Source organism: Diplotaxodon limnothrissa, linkage group LG14 (genome assembly GCF_057381915.1).
Source record: "Diplotaxodon limnothrissa isolate DT_005_m linkage group LG14, D_limnothrissa_male_GT1.1, whole genome shotgun sequence".
Classification (NCBI taxonomy): Eukaryota; Metazoa; Chordata; class Actinopteri; order Cichliformes; family Cichlidae; genus Diplotaxodon; species Diplotaxodon limnothrissa.
Window position 1 is genome coordinate 10,756,403 of NC_140609.1, and position 15,826 is coordinate 10,772,228.

The 15,826-nt window shown below is 40.4% G+C and overlaps 1 protein-coding gene across 1 annotated transcript in view; it reads right to left on the reverse strand.

Annotated features, from left to right (window-relative positions):
- Window positions 1-15,826, reverse strand: part of lsamp (limbic system associated membrane protein) — a 241,421-nt gene that overhangs the window by 164,636 nt on the left and 60,959 nt on the right. The gene's annotated exons all lie outside the window — the stretch shown is intronic.

Sequence of the window (15,826 nt, forward strand, 5' to 3'; positions counted from 1 at the left end):
ACAGTCAATATACAATATACACACACAGAGAATGCATGTGTGATGTGGAAAATTTCTTGAGAGCAGATGTCTTTCCTAACATGACATCCCAGCGTCTTACAAATGTAGTTATGGTTGTGAGTGTGCCACTTAAGTAGGTTTGTTGTATTTTGGTTTTATGCTGTTTTATTACTAATAAACTGACAGTATTATAGTATTTAATTGCCACAGTATATATTTAGTTGCCTTAACCTGCGCAAAAAGTTGTAAATGAATTTCATGGCAATCCATTCAGTAACCTTGAGACACTCACTGTCAACCAGACTGCAGTGACACTCTCATTTGTTGCTGCAAATTTTGTCACAACCTCATAAAACTTTTACATAAGTGGCCTCAACCGTAGTACACGGTGACATGTCACTATAAATATTGTAAAAAGAAGATGACAGAACGACTGCTCTCTCACATCAGTAACAAAATCTGCTACATGTCATCGATTCACTACTTTATCCATTTTTCCCTTCCTTTCACTCCATTGATTTTTTTGTCTTGTTATTTCTACATTCCTAATCCTTATTTCTACTCTTTTCCACAAACTCTGTTTCATCCTTGTAGACTAACCAGTTTCATTGCAGGTCCACTAACTTCTCAGACATTTATAATTGTCAAAGAACAAAGAGAAGACTCCTATATTTTGCTGCTGTCATGCATATTTCCTAACATTAAAAAGGAAGCGACAAGACTTCCAACACAACTTGCTAGGAGAGAAGAAATTACAGCAGCAGAAGTGGTGAGAGACAGCTTCTAATCTTTTCCACTTTCCCCAAGTTTTGTACTCCGACTATTGGTTTTGGGAGATAAACACTTTCGCTGCTTTTAAGAATCCCTCAGTCACATCTGAGAGTGAGTTGGGGGAAGTATTTGGATGGATGCTGCATGACACTTCAAGCTTGTAGCTGTCCACTGGGTTTATTAGGTCTGCCCCTTAGAAGAGAGATTAGAGAGGAGTGCAACTGAAGTGACAGTGTGTGACACATCAAGCAACAAACCCTTGACTGGGTTTTTCTTAAAACTGTCCATTGGTCTAAAGGAGATATCAGCAATATGAAGTGTATATAGTATGTGCCCATGTGTCAGTGTATGTGTATGCGAGTGCTTTTCTGTCTTTGTGAGGGTGAAGAAGGCATGACAGCAGGCAGCACTGATTACACTGCCTTCAAGAGCTAAAATTGCTCCGTAATTCACAGGCTGTGACAGCAATCTCTTTTTCAAACTCAGAGACTTGTTTTCGGCACCATATGAATATTCAATGAGATCCAGGGGTGCACGCACTGATTATGCAAATGCAGGTTCACATTCGGTCTTTGGCTTTATCTTCGCGTCAATGGTGCAAACTTTGATTTGAATTATGGATCATAACTAGTAAATGATCCTGGAGGCCTCCTTTTATTATATAAAAGGAATAAAAAGGAGACATCTTTTCTTACCTGTAGTGCATGGCACATGGTTCATTCAGGTGGATGATGGAGACACATGACATCCCCAGGAGATCATAGAAAGAAAGAAAAAGACAAATAAAGGCTTTGTTAGCCAGAATAATTTTATGTTGGTGACAGTTCTACACAAACACATACACCTTAGTTGGTATACATGTGACAGAGAAAGCTCAAATCATACTGCACTGTCTTACGTAACTTTTACCTGTACAATGAATGTGCTTAGAATAGCAGGATACAAATGGCAAGTCAAACTAAATCCAAGAGGAAGCTATGAAGTCTTGTGTTTCTTAACAATAGAAGATATTTCAAGAACGAGATTGATTATAGGACCTGACCAGCTAATATTTTTGACCAATAATATTCCCCGATTTGCTACTAATAGCAAATATTTGAAAAAATAGATTTTTTTTTTCATTTTCATTGTTAAGCTGCTAAATGAAAATTAACAATGCAAGGAGGAGATGGTAGAAACACCCTTCAGCCATGCATACTGATGAATATTACACAGTTTATCCACCAGAGGGCACTCTGTAGCTTTCTGGAGAGGGTGAACAAACTAACCAGCAGATCCGAGCTTAGTCAGGCAGATCGTAATTGACATCTTGTGACAAAAAAACAAGTTTATTTTTACTTGCTACTCTTAGTAAGTAAATAAATGACTTTTATAATTGTTAGGGAAATTTTTTATGTGGCTGAAAGAAACATCGGCCAATATCAGATTTTTAAATCACATCAAATATTGACATTCAGTCTTAAAAATCCCGTATTGCTCAGGCTATAAATTATTATATAGAATAAAAAAAATACAAATAAATTTTCTTAAGGAATTCCCAAAGAAGTCCCATCACAGCAGAAAAAGTATCTGCACTGTTACGCCCCTAGCCTAGGCGTGTAGAGACACACATAAGATTTGAGGAGAGAGAAGCAAGTACCCGCCCTGGTTCCCAAACCAAACATCCAAAACCGGTTATGAGTAAAAAAGGTGATTTTATTTAGTGTCAGGAAGCATAGCTCAGGCCCAGGCCAAAATAATAAACAAAACCAACTATGTCCCGCCAGAGAAAACTAACTAAACCCTAAGAAAGAAACAAAACAAACAAATGACAATACTATCTCTCGCTTCCTAGCCCAGAAAAAGGAGAAAAACAGTTCAAAAGAAAAGGCGGCTCAACCCCTTCAGCTTCAGCCTATGCACGCATAAAGCACTGAATTTATACACACCAGTAGCGGCTCTCACAGAGCACGCTTACACATACACAAAGTAACACAAAAAATTGGAAACCAGGGCCAGTTCTGCTGTCTAAACTGCTCGCTCGCTTCTCTCTCTCCTGTCAGAGCGGCTTTTTGAACCCAGTCACGTGCTCCATGGTCCAATCAGGAGCTCACTACTCTTCATTAGGGGAAGAACCTGCAGAGAGTCTTAAGACACAGTAAAGAGACACAGAAACACAGCAGCTCACACGGACTTCTTATGGCCACAGGCCGTAACAGCACCACCTCCACCACCATCAGCATCACAGCCACTATTCCCCAAGACTATAATCATTATCAGTCCTCAAATCCTAAAGCCTCTTGTGGCAGAAATCAGCCCGGTGTACAAAACTTATTTTAGATTAAGCTGGGCGAAGTACTGTGTGTACTTTAAAGCCTTATCCAAGAATTCTAAGGTGCTTTCTCCCTTTTCAAGACTGACAAAGGTTATGTATGAATAAAACCGCCTGTGTGGGTTGTATTTCTGTGAGGACACACACGCACGACCACAGTGGCATTCTCTAATAAACTAGTTGTGTCAGTAGTGCGTGTAAAGCTTTCCCTGCTCGCTGGCACTTCCTCCCTGAACTACGCATAGAGTAACATGAGAAGTTATTTCACACCTTTTGCTGTAAAGTCATTTTTAAAGCTTCGAGAAATTTAGCTAGGAAGAAAGTTGAAGCAATTCCCAATGCCTGAACTATATCTGACAAGCTACCTCATGATGAACAACCTGCCAGATGGAGACGGCTCCATTTCCTGTTCAGGTTGGATCCCAAATCCCTGTCTAGTCTGTTCTCTCAAAGGGTGTAACCTTTCAACTTCCCCCACTTCTCATTGCAGCTCCCCCGTGGGGGTCTTACAAAGGAATGGGGGATGGTTATAAATGGCAGCGCCGTTTCTCTGCTCCTGGTGGTGATTTCGTGTTTCAATGAGGAAAGGTCTGTGACAGATCTCTACCGTTCCAGCGACAGGTGCTGAGTTGTGGAGGGGGCCAAGCCTGCACTGTGAAGGTAAAATGGCAGAGTATTGATTGGAAAGACAGAAGACTTAAGAGCCTGAGAAGTGGATGTCAACACATGTGCTGTATACATGTTGACAAGTGTGAATATACTAGGATTTGAAGGCTGTATACACACACACATACAGCATTATAAGGAATTACTGGTGACCACCCTGGGCTTTTTTCTACTAATAACATTCTCTTAACAATAACCTAATAAAATGGCAAGATGAGATTCTCTGTGACGACCTGTAATCTGTTTGGTTCCCCTGGGTTATACGTATAATAAGAAAACGGCTGTGAGTCCACAGTTTCAATTGATTGTTGATTTGATCATAAAGCGTGTGCAGTTGCCTCTCAGACATGAATTCATTCTGCGTTAGTAACAGCACGGCTTTGCAAAATTAATGATGTGAATTCAGCCAGCAAAGGTAACAATGAAAGCCGGCTATAATTAAAAGTGACCCACTTTAATAAAAGGCCGGCTGGTCACGTACGTTAAGCATCCTTTTCCCCCTCAATGCACGACCTCGATGCGCGGTTGACTCCTTCGGTAAGCTGACGTGGCTCGACGTAAGCTAGCTGGCCTGTGTGTTTTAGTGAGGCAGTTAAAAATCAGGCCATGATAATATTATTCAGGCAGACTATACAATCATAAAAGAATAATAAATGCATTGCGATGGGAAAAGTGCTTTTCAGAAAACAGGGTCTCAGCCCCACGAGTGAGCCGTGAAAAGGTTACTTCCTCTGACATATTGAATGGGGAAGGTTAATGAGCAGGCCAGAGAGAAGCTGTGACACATAGCTGGCATTTAATTAACTGTGCGTTCATATTGAGAGTTATGGACATCTAAAAGGTCCATTGCTGTGATATAGGCAGGCAGGTTTTGATCTTGAGTTTAAAGGCAAAAATCTGAACTGCCTGTTTAGGGCTGAAAAACATATGATACGTTTAATGGAGTCACACAAAGGTACATGACTGGATATGAACAAAAGAAAAACAAAGCAAAACTTGTTGAAAATGACACAATTTTCCCTTTTATCATTGTTCACGGATTGTTTCTGTTCAGTGTCCCTGGAGATAGTGAACAATTTTAAAATTGAAGGTCAATCTTTCAAAAGTTTGACCTCTGTTTTCATCTTTGTCTGGTCAGGGAGATTGATTCTATTTTTTCTACTTCTTCGCTCCCAACAGTGTAGATTTCAATTATATTTTTTCCAATACTGAAATAACTGAAACCACCTTTTGATCAGGAAACAAAAGAAGCAACAACTGTGGTCTCATTGTCTTTTCAGCTTCAAAATAATAAAGCTGATATCAACCTCTTTCTCACCAAAACGATATTAAACCCCGATTCTTTTGTCCCCATGATAGAACAGAGAAAACCCGACTCATAGTGGTCAAAACATTTTATATTTCTTTTTATTCAATCATCTTCCGGAAGAGAGAGACCCCTGCACAGCCCAAACGCCAGTTGCAGGATCTCTAACATTCGAATCTCAACATGTGTCTTATATGGTGTTATTTCGGTACTTTACACGTCACACAGTTTCGATACCAACATTCCTTATATGGCAAAGTTCCTCTTTTCTGTGTCTTATTAATTAATATGCCTGTGCACTAAAACTTCCTGTGCAGCTTGCAAGAACCTCCCCTTTCTAAGGTCTGTTGCCAGGGCAACCTGTCTAAACTTAGTCTCACTCTGTCTTTTCCCCATATTCTGCAAAAACATGCAGTTTCTGGTCAGCCTGTGACCTAGTCAAGTCTGGGCCTCTCATAAAACAATCTAACGAGCAGATACGCATTAAAAAATATCTCTCTATTTCTTAACAACAACTTAACTGAAGTTTTTGATTTCTTTCAGCTCTGGTTATGACATATATAAGCAAGGTGAGACTCAGCAGGGAACAAATGTCTTTCCATTTAAAACCATTTCTAAGATATGCTTCAGCTGCTTATGTCTTCTTATATCGGCCTCCTAACATTCATCTCAGTGTCACAGCATTTCAGTCGAGTCCTGGGGATTGAAAAGACTTTTCTTTTTACCATTTGCTGGTGCTCTCAGATGGTTTTCTCACAGAAACACAACCTTTCTTTGTATGAAATGGATTGCGGTACAGGCAGAAATGAGTCCAGAGTGAAACAGTGTTGGAGAGAAGCTGCTTTTGTTTGAGGTTCAGGGGCCATTAAGCTGTTGCACGTTGGGATTTCAGAAATGCACTTTCAGCAAAATAATCTCAGTGACTGAGCAGAAATAGACATTTCAATCTTTTTTTCCTTTTCCCCCAAGATAGCTTTAGTTTGCATTCAAAAAACAAATTGCAACGTTTCAGCTAAACAACACATGGTCCTGCTACAATAGCCGATCTACAGTACTTCATCAGGAACTGTCCTAAAGCTTTGTTTGTGCCTTTGAACGCCGTGTTTGATTTCTATCAGCGAATGTCCCTCTCGGGCGGGAGTCGGATGACAATTGGTGTTTGCGTTCCGTCTACAGTATGTGTGTTTGATTTTGCCATTGATTGTTTGTGGCATTTTGTTCAACGGTCCGAAGGGGAGGACAAGTGTTCGAATTGCACATTTCATTCAACATGAAACGATGACGAAGAGTGATCTGCGGCCGGTGCCGGCACAAAAACACACAAACCACACTATCCCAATCAATCTGTCTGACATCCTCTGCTAGGCATTATTGGAGAGAGGGGGAAAAAAAGCGAAGAGAAAATCAATAGGCCAGTGGCCACCCTGAAAGAGCTGCTGCTACACCGACACATGCCGTTTCCACATGTGCGCCACTCTTCTTAAACATAAAGGTGGGAAGAAACAGGAGGGAATACAAAGAAGGAGGTTGGAAAGCCAGGGAAAGGCCTGTCTTGCCACTACAAGTCACAACAAACGTCTTTTGCAATGTTTTAGTGCTTCATTCACATGTGTGATTGCATGTTTTTCAAATTGCTGGAAATATGACTCAAAAATAGAAATGAGCCTTTCTCCACTCAACTGAGCTTGAATAGGAGGTGTGAAGTTAGCAATTACTGTACGCGGGCCTCTTAAGGCCAAACGCCCACTTGTAGATGTTTTGTCTGAAGCCATGTCCTATTTGCTGAGGGTATTTTCTACACTAGTGCCAGAACAGTGGGCACAGGAAGAGCATTTTATGGCAGCCCAATTTAAGATGCAGTCTGCTTGCAGATACAGAATGCTCGAAAAATATTTAAACAACTTTAAATACATTTGCTTTTTGTACAGATTACAATAACCAGCTGATTTCTAACATATCTGTACCCTAAGGCAGTAAAAAGAAATAAAAAAAACCCAAAACAAAACAAACTGACATTCTACAGTATCTTTGTCTAAAAAAGGCAATATTAAAACTGAATACAGGTTAGGGTTATGGTTAGGATTCTGCAACTAGCCTTAAACCTAAATAATATTTTCTGATTTACAAACTGTATATAGATGAGTCAGCCACAACATTAAGAGGTAACAAGATGATGAGTAATCAGCCTCCCTTTCTACCTGTTCACATTTCTAAAGCAGAATCACTGTGGCGATTGCTTTCTTGTGCTGGTTTTTATTTTTGCTTTGTGCGTCCAGCTTCGTATTCTACTAAGAGAAAGATCTTAGTAGAATACAAACATCTCATTAGGATTTGTGTTGGTGTGTGGGGTTGTAGACTCAAGTAAAAATTGTTAAATGGTGATTATGAGACAGTGTGTTTCAGCTATTTTACATGAAACATGAGTAACATGAAAGTAATGTAATGAGTTTTATAATGAATGACTTTTTCCCAGAAGTTAAGGAAAGTACTGCATTACTTTTGCTTATTTCATGCAATATGTGTAACAATGACTTTTTTGAGTAATGACTCCAACACTGATCACAACAAAGAGGGGAAATACCTCAACAAACATGCTCAAACATGTGATCCACAGCATGCAATTTAATTTGCATGAATATAATGTCTTTATTTCTGCTTAACAATGGTGGTGACTCTCAAAACGGAGCCAATGAGATCCCAATGATTGGGATTGATAAGGAATCAAATCAATAAGTTATATTGATAATGGAATTAGAATCGCTAAATTCTTATCAATTCCCATCCCTAGTCATGACTGGACCAGCTGATTGGCTCTCCAACATGCAACCCCCTCTTAACCCCTATTCCCAGATTGTAAGATAGGGAGAATAGTTTTAAGGGTACAAACGTACAAAAGAAAAGTGGCGAGATTTTTGAAATGGGCACTGTAGGAAATGAACACAAATGCATGGAATGCTTCACAATACTTGGTTTTTAAACTGTTTGACAACAAACAGCGCACAATCTCTACAAGATGCAGCATGGTTACTACTGCTGGGTCTCAGTGGGTGTGTGTGTCTGTGTTTGTGTGTGCTTTTCCTCTGGAGCCAAAGAGGAGTGTGGGTGAATGAAGAGGAAGAAAGCGAGTAGAAGTTCATGGACGCATGTAGCGTTATCTCACTTCCTGGACTAGAGGGAAGACGAATGAAAGGGTTGAAGATGAGGAATGAGGGATAGAGAGACATCAGGGATTCATAGATCCCACGGGGGTCTACGGGATCTCAAACACTGGAAGATGTAGGAGGAGGAAATGAGAGGCGAGAAGGAGAGCGTGAAGGCGTGTCTGCTCTAACCAACTTATCAGCTTTCCTCAGGGGAGGCGGGGAAGTGGGAGGACAAGGGTGAGAAAGAAAGAGTAAAGAGAGACTGCAGGAAAGAAGCACTGAGGTTGAGTGAAAAAGCAGGAGGCGACAAGGTTGTGCAGTGCAAAAATGCAAAGAGCGGGATGAGTACATGCACAAGAAGCACATGTCAGCATTGTGAGTTAATTGCTTGTAAAGGAGGACTATAACAGAAACAGAAAAGCTGTGAGCTGGATTCAATGAGTGTGAAAAAAATGGATAAAAAAAGAAAGTAAGAAGTGAGGAGGTGATGAGCACTGATTAAAGGGATGAATGGAAGCAGGAAGAAGCAGGAAAAGCAGCAAAAGGCCAACTGAAAGAGGCTTTACCAACAGTGAGGGGCACTCTCTGACACTCCCTTCTTTGCCCTCACCTCTGTTTAATAAAACATCAACCTGCAGCAATCAATACACGCCTACACACTGAGACACAATGCACACATATAGGTGTGCACGGCTTGGACCCACTTTGCATTCTGCACCATCTCTGGCTTGAATGCCTGAGGAGAAATGTGGGAAAATGTGTCATCTATCCATCCATTCATCTGCGCTTACACTCTTCACTCCTCCCTCCCAGCCCTTTGCCTTTCATTATGAAAAAAAAATCAATCTTTCAATTTAGAATTACATGTGCGGAGATATCACACACACTACTACCGATTATTCTCACAGAAACTCTCATGCGTAGGGGATTTAGACTGTTTCACTGGCCAATTTACAAGCCCTGACTGCAGTATGACTTATTCTATCCGCCCACACATATGGAGGTCAGATGGAAAGCAGATTGTAATTTTTGCTCTACAAACATTTTTGGGAGGTAAATCTTTTGTTTGAAATCAAGATGTATTTCAATGGAAAGATCCTAGAAAAAGAAATTTGATTTTTTGGCACTCTTTTCTTTAGCTGGGTATGTGAGACTGTTGCCTGTCGTGGCTCTACCCTGGGGCCTCCTCATGGTAGGACATGCCTGGAACACCTCCCCGGGAGGTGCTCAGGAGGCATCTGAGTCAGATGCTTGGACCACCTTAACTGACTCCTCTCAGTCTGGAGGAGCAGCGGCTCTACTCAGATCCTCTTTCAAGTGACTGAACTCTTCATTTTATCACCAAGGAACAGGCCAGCCACCCTATGGAGAAAATCACTTATATCCACCACTTGTATCTGCAATGTCCTTCTTTCGGCCAGAGCTTGTGACAACAGGTGAAGGTAGTGACTTAGATCAACCGGTAAATCAAGAGCTTTGCTTTTAAACTCAGCCTTCTCTTCACCAGAACGAACAGCCACGACTAGGGATGGGTATTGATAAGATTTTCACGATTCCGATTCCATTTTCGATTCTGTTTAACGATTCGATTCTTTATCGATTCTCTTATCGATTCTTTTTAAAAAAAGGAGAACACTAAAGTCGATTAGCTTTGAACTTTGTTTTATATCTTCTCTTTGAACAAGATAGAAATTTAGGAGTAACATGGCCTTACAAACCCAACAGTGAGAGCTTAAGAGATCCAGCCTACGGCTCTTCAATGGGGTGTCACAGGGTCCCCGGGAAAAAATTGTAAATGTAAAATAATAAAATAAATATTCTTCTGTAGCAATAACAAAGTATAACATAAATTATTCTGTAGCAATTACACAAGAATATCCAGTAATGTCCCTGCCTACAATTAAACACATTCACTTACCGAAAATCGGGGCATCTGCTGTGGCAAATGGGTGCAAGCCTTTGACCACAAACTTAGTCACTGCTCTGTGACATTCGTCTATCCTGGCCTGAAAGGAGACGCTACCGGTAGACTGCAGCGAGAGCTGCCAGCATCTGAGCCAGACTCTGTCTGTCTCTCTCATCATGGTCACCTAAATGCACAGTAATGGCAGGTTTTGTAATAAGGCAGATCGCGCTAACATAATATGCACTGTTAGTTGATTATTTACCTGCCGCATTAACGGGAGAGGACGTGCAAACGTTACCGCTGCTGCTGGGCTGAGATTCACGAGTCCGGAGCGGAATTAAAAACACGACATTCATTTAAGGTCATCGTGTGTTTTGTGAGCAAATGCTTTTGCATATTCGTAGTGTTTCCTCCCTTAAATGAAATATCTACTTTGCAAGTATTGCAAGTTGCCCTGTTGTCATCCGTTCTCGTAAAGTATAACCACAATTCTGAGCGTTTGAGCCGCCATGTTTCCTGCCAGGTAAATGACGCTCCGCAACGTGGTGACGTCATTCGGGGCGACTGGAATCGATTAGGGAATCGTTTGCATAAATGGCAAACAATTCCAAGGAATTGAAACAGTGGGAACCGGTTCTCAACAAGAACCGGTTTTCGATACCCATCCCTAGCCACGACCCAATCCATCTCTCAGTCTCCTTCTCCCATGAACTAGACCCTGATATTCAAATTAACCAACCTAAATGTTAAAAGTTTAATAAACTGGCAGGATACTTATTCAAATATCTAACGGTGTTAATTAAAATGGTGACAAACTGAAATTTCACTATTGCTGGTTTTAAGGAATTCTCTTTAACTGGATTTACTGAACAAATGAATTTTTTAAGTACTTAAGTCATTTTTATTTCAACAAAATCCTGTGCAATCAACTTTTACATCTGCTATAAAGTCATGTCAAGTGGTTGTCTTCAGGCAAACAACCTGAAAGTCTATTCAGTCATCATAAAGCAGACTTTGAAGAACAACTTTTAAGAGCAACTACATTCTAAATGATTTAATTTTCTCAGTAAGATAACACTATTGTGTCACTAATGAAAAGTATTGCAGTGGCTTTAAATTGGTTTAAATCAGTCAAATCCTGAGAGTTGATTTGTGTTACTTAGGACACTTGCTCAAGTCTAATTTTCCTTCACTTGACTTGTGCTTTAATAGATTCCCAGCCTAAAAGTCATTTACAAAATCCTCTACTGCCTCTAAAGACACACATGCAATACACTGTGTGATGTACTCAGGAACTGTGAGCTCAGAGTTTGCAAGATGATGACAATGAGAAGATAAAGACCGAGAGGGACAGAGACGCACTCAGAAAGGAAGCGAGGAGTGTTCCATTTGAATTAAAGTGAGGTCAAAGGTCAGAGCACAAGGAAAAGCTGATGATGGCACAGGAGGCCTGAACTTGAGCACGACCTGTGTCTACTCCTCTTCTGTGGAATTTATGTGTATGTGTGTGTGTGGATGTGTGTCAGCATTTACTTAACACTTCTCAATCCCTCGATTTATCACTCTCTTCCTGCCTTCTACTTTAAAACATCGCACACAATAGTCAAACTGTCCTCTCCTTGTTCTACCTATCGCTGTGTAAATACCCTCAATATTTAAAAGACTAATTGAAGTTGTTTATGTACAAGCTTTCACCAACAGAGGTCCATTTGTACATATATTTATTAGTTTCAGATTTAGCCATTCGTATATTTTGCCTGTTTATGTTATTGTATTTTGCACAACTCTGTTGCTTGTGAAGCTCGCACACAAGAATTTCACTCGCATGTGCTGTACCAATGTACCTGCACATGTGATGTGACAATAAAAGTGATTTGATTTGATTTGATTTAAAAATATGTCTGTGGAAGTGACACCAGATCTGCATATGTACAAAGCTCAGTTGTGGTAAAAATCATATGAAATCCAGTCACACAGCAAAGCATATAATCTCAAATCTGAGCTGTAGCTTCTTTAAAAGGCTAAATAACCTGTATTGTTCAACTTTAAGTCAATATGTTTCTTTGCGTGTGTGTGTGTGCGTGTGCGTGGAGAAAGGGTTGCAAAATGCTGAGAAAACAACTGCACACAGCAGTTTATTGTCTCGATAGATTAACAGCTGGACGCCCCTCCCGTTAAACAACACCGTGACAACACGGTGATATGTAGCAGATTATGGACCATAAGTTTGATAGGGATGCAAGAGCTCGGTACGTTGTATTTGCAGTATGTGTTCTCATGGTCACTCACAAACAACTAGAGAGATTGCTGTAAAGTTAAGTGCAGGCATTCTTCACCTCTAGTGTCATAATTTGGCAACAATTTCCCTTTCCTGTGTCATTTGTTCAAAATGAATGACGTCACTTTGAGCTGTACCATGTGTTTAGTGTTTATTTCATGGGGCTAATACTGTAATATAAAAAGGACATTACAGTATGTGAAGAATACATCTAATTTGCTTCAAGAACATGTAAACATTGAGAGTACATCTAGCATTTAGCTCAAACTACTGCTATGTCTAAATGCACCTGTACAGATCAAAAAACCTACTGTAGTTCCTTTGGCAAATATAAGCATCTATTTTTTCATCGTACCTTCAGTCTAAAGGTTAAACTGTCTGTTTGCTAAAGCAAGATGGGACTCCTGGTAATAGCTACAATTATTTCAGTGTAGTACTGAGGATGCTGTACAGTGGATCTGAGAGATCGCTTTGATTGAGCAGATATACATGAATGTGTGCTTGTGCTCATTTATTCTCTCTCTACCTGTGATAACCAACTCGCACTCACATTCACTGAGTGAATGGGTTAAATGCAGAGAGTAATTTCCCTCTGCATTACTCTCTTCCTTCCCTACTGGATGACCGAGAACCTTCACAGACTTAAGAACTTGTCCCATGCCAGATTACATCTACCCAAATTTTATGAGTTTATGAGTCCTGTGACAGTTGATGACAGCATATTTTGTCCACCAATAGGCAAAACAACTGAAAATACAACACTTTGGGCTTTTATTACCTTTGACAGTTTGAGAAGGGATTTGTCAGTTCCCCAAGTTTTGTTGAAACTTTGGGAACTCATCTCATCTAAATTAACGAATCCCATCTGTGACCAGTCGTATTAGGTTGTCGTAAATGGATGCAAAACTTTTTGCATGTGCTTATAAATAGTTTCTATTTTCTCCTTTTGGACTAGTTAAAAAAAGCCTCATCACATCTTTTAATATGACAAATACAACAAACTACCTCTCCCTCCAAAGTAGAAAGGAGCTCTGCTGGCTTCAAGCCATGTCAACGAACCAAAGTGTTAACCAATGAACTGTGCTAGTCGGCTCTGAAATGATTCATACGGCCTACTGTATATACATGTAGTGATTTGTTTTCATGACAGTACAAAAATTGTAGTTTCTTAACTTATCAAAAGACGGCTTTTTTGTTTCTCCAAGCCTTGAGAAGTGTTAATTGCACAGCAGGATAAAAATGCAGAGACAATTTCTTTAGTACAACTAATGGGAAAAGACCATCAACGATTTGAAACCTCCTCTGCAGCTGCCGCCAGACCCCAAGGCTAGTGGGTGCTTCCTGACAAACTGGCCTGTCTTTATTGATGACAGTGATTGATCACAGCCTCTGGGATGCTATGAGCAATAGTTATTTTTATTTAAAAGCTCTTAAGGAGGCATAGAATACATGCACACACACACACACACACACACACACACACACACACACACACACACACACACACACACACACACACACACACACACACACACACACACATATATATATCTATACAAACACACATTTGTAGTCCTCCTGTGAAACTGGTCATTCACCAGCAAAGCAGTTGTACTAGTCATTTGTTCTCCTTTCCATGTTAGCAGCTAGGTGTATTTGCGGGAACTGGAACAAACCTGCAAGGCTTTCAACCCAATGATTGGGGTTCAAGTTTAGTACAAGACCATATTAAGGCACCAAAACTATTTGTTTGGGAGAAGGACTATAAAGATCTTCTTAAGGTCATCCAACACAAATTAGAAAGACATACATTACATCATGAGGATGATGTCCGTCTTTCAATATATTGAAAAATATTTTTCACTTATGTTTAATGAAGCTGTTCACACCAAATTGGACCACTGCACTTGTTAACAAGTGTGCTTGCAGCTCAAAATACACACTAGTACTTAATGATATGCAAATAGTAAAATGATACTATTTTACCTCAGACACACAGCTAGATGCTGTTCTGGGGCAATCAGCTCTCTGAAATGATTTCTCTGCCTCTTCAGATATAGGCCCAAATCTGCCAACAAGAGCTCAATCTGCCCCCCTGACATCCTGAAATATGTACTAAAGCAGCCGTGATATAGCTTCGAGTCGTGGATCTAACCTTGAAATTCTCCCCGTTGCTGTTTTCTTGTGAGAATAGGATGAACCCAGAATCTGTGTTTCTTCCTTTTCTTTAGCAGCATCAGGAAGAATTTATCATCACTTTATTTTCCCTTAATTTTTTGGAGGATGATTTTTTTTTTTTTTTTTGCAAAATTGCAGTGCATTCAGTGTGTACGCGTTACATGACAAGTTTGGATCAGCAAAATGTGGAATTTTGAGTTGTTTTTCTGCGCTGCGTCACGTGCGTAATGGCATTCATTACCACTACAGGATAGTTAATCCTAAAAGCCAACTTTGATTTAAAATGATATGTTTGCGAAGATGATTTATGGCATTACTCTAAACCGTCTTTTAAAAGGAACGATACTCAGACTGCACAGTTGTGTGCATATCAAGCCAGACACACACACACACACACACACACACACACACACACACACACACACACACACACACACACACACAGAACCCAGCTAGGGGACTTGCTGACATAATCAATAAGCAGAGGGGAGCATAGTGGATGCACAGCCTTGTCTAGCCAGGCCTCCCTTGTGTGACATGACCAACATACCAGATAGAATCTGTCCACAAATCTACAATGCACCCTTGCTTTGTTGCTTTAATTCTATTTTTCTGTGCTGTATCCTCTGTTTACACATTTTTTCCCCTCTCGCCAGCTGTAACCCTCTCCCTCTTCCGCTGTTTCTCTATCTTGTTTTGTTTCCACCTAAAAGACAAACCTTGCTTTCTGTCTTCTCCATTTCAGTGGATGTTTTTACTCATCATCGCGAGCCACCACCACCCTCCACCCTCTGCATCTGCATTTTTCCCAACTGCTCCGTATCCCTCCATTCATATTGAATGTATGTGTGCAAGTGTGCTGTATGGGTTTAGCTATTAATTAATCCCACAGTGTGTGGACCTCTGTGGTTCTGGGAGTGGGGTGCAAATACTCCCATAAGAAGCCTTAAGGGGTAAGGAAGCTGCAAGCTAACAGCTCAAACATTTTAATCACAAAGCAGCAACTGATGTAATATACTAAACCACAGTGTGCACGTGTGTGTTAGCATGTATGTAAATACACAGGTATAGTATGCTGAGACAGAAACTGCAGAAAGTGCAAGCAGATAATAAGAGTGTGCATTACAATTATGCACAACACGCTTTTTGGAAGATAATGAGTACACACACACACACACACACACACACACACACACACACACACACACACACACACACACACACGAAGGCTTACACTCCAAGAGGTGGATTTATTTCCCCTTACAAA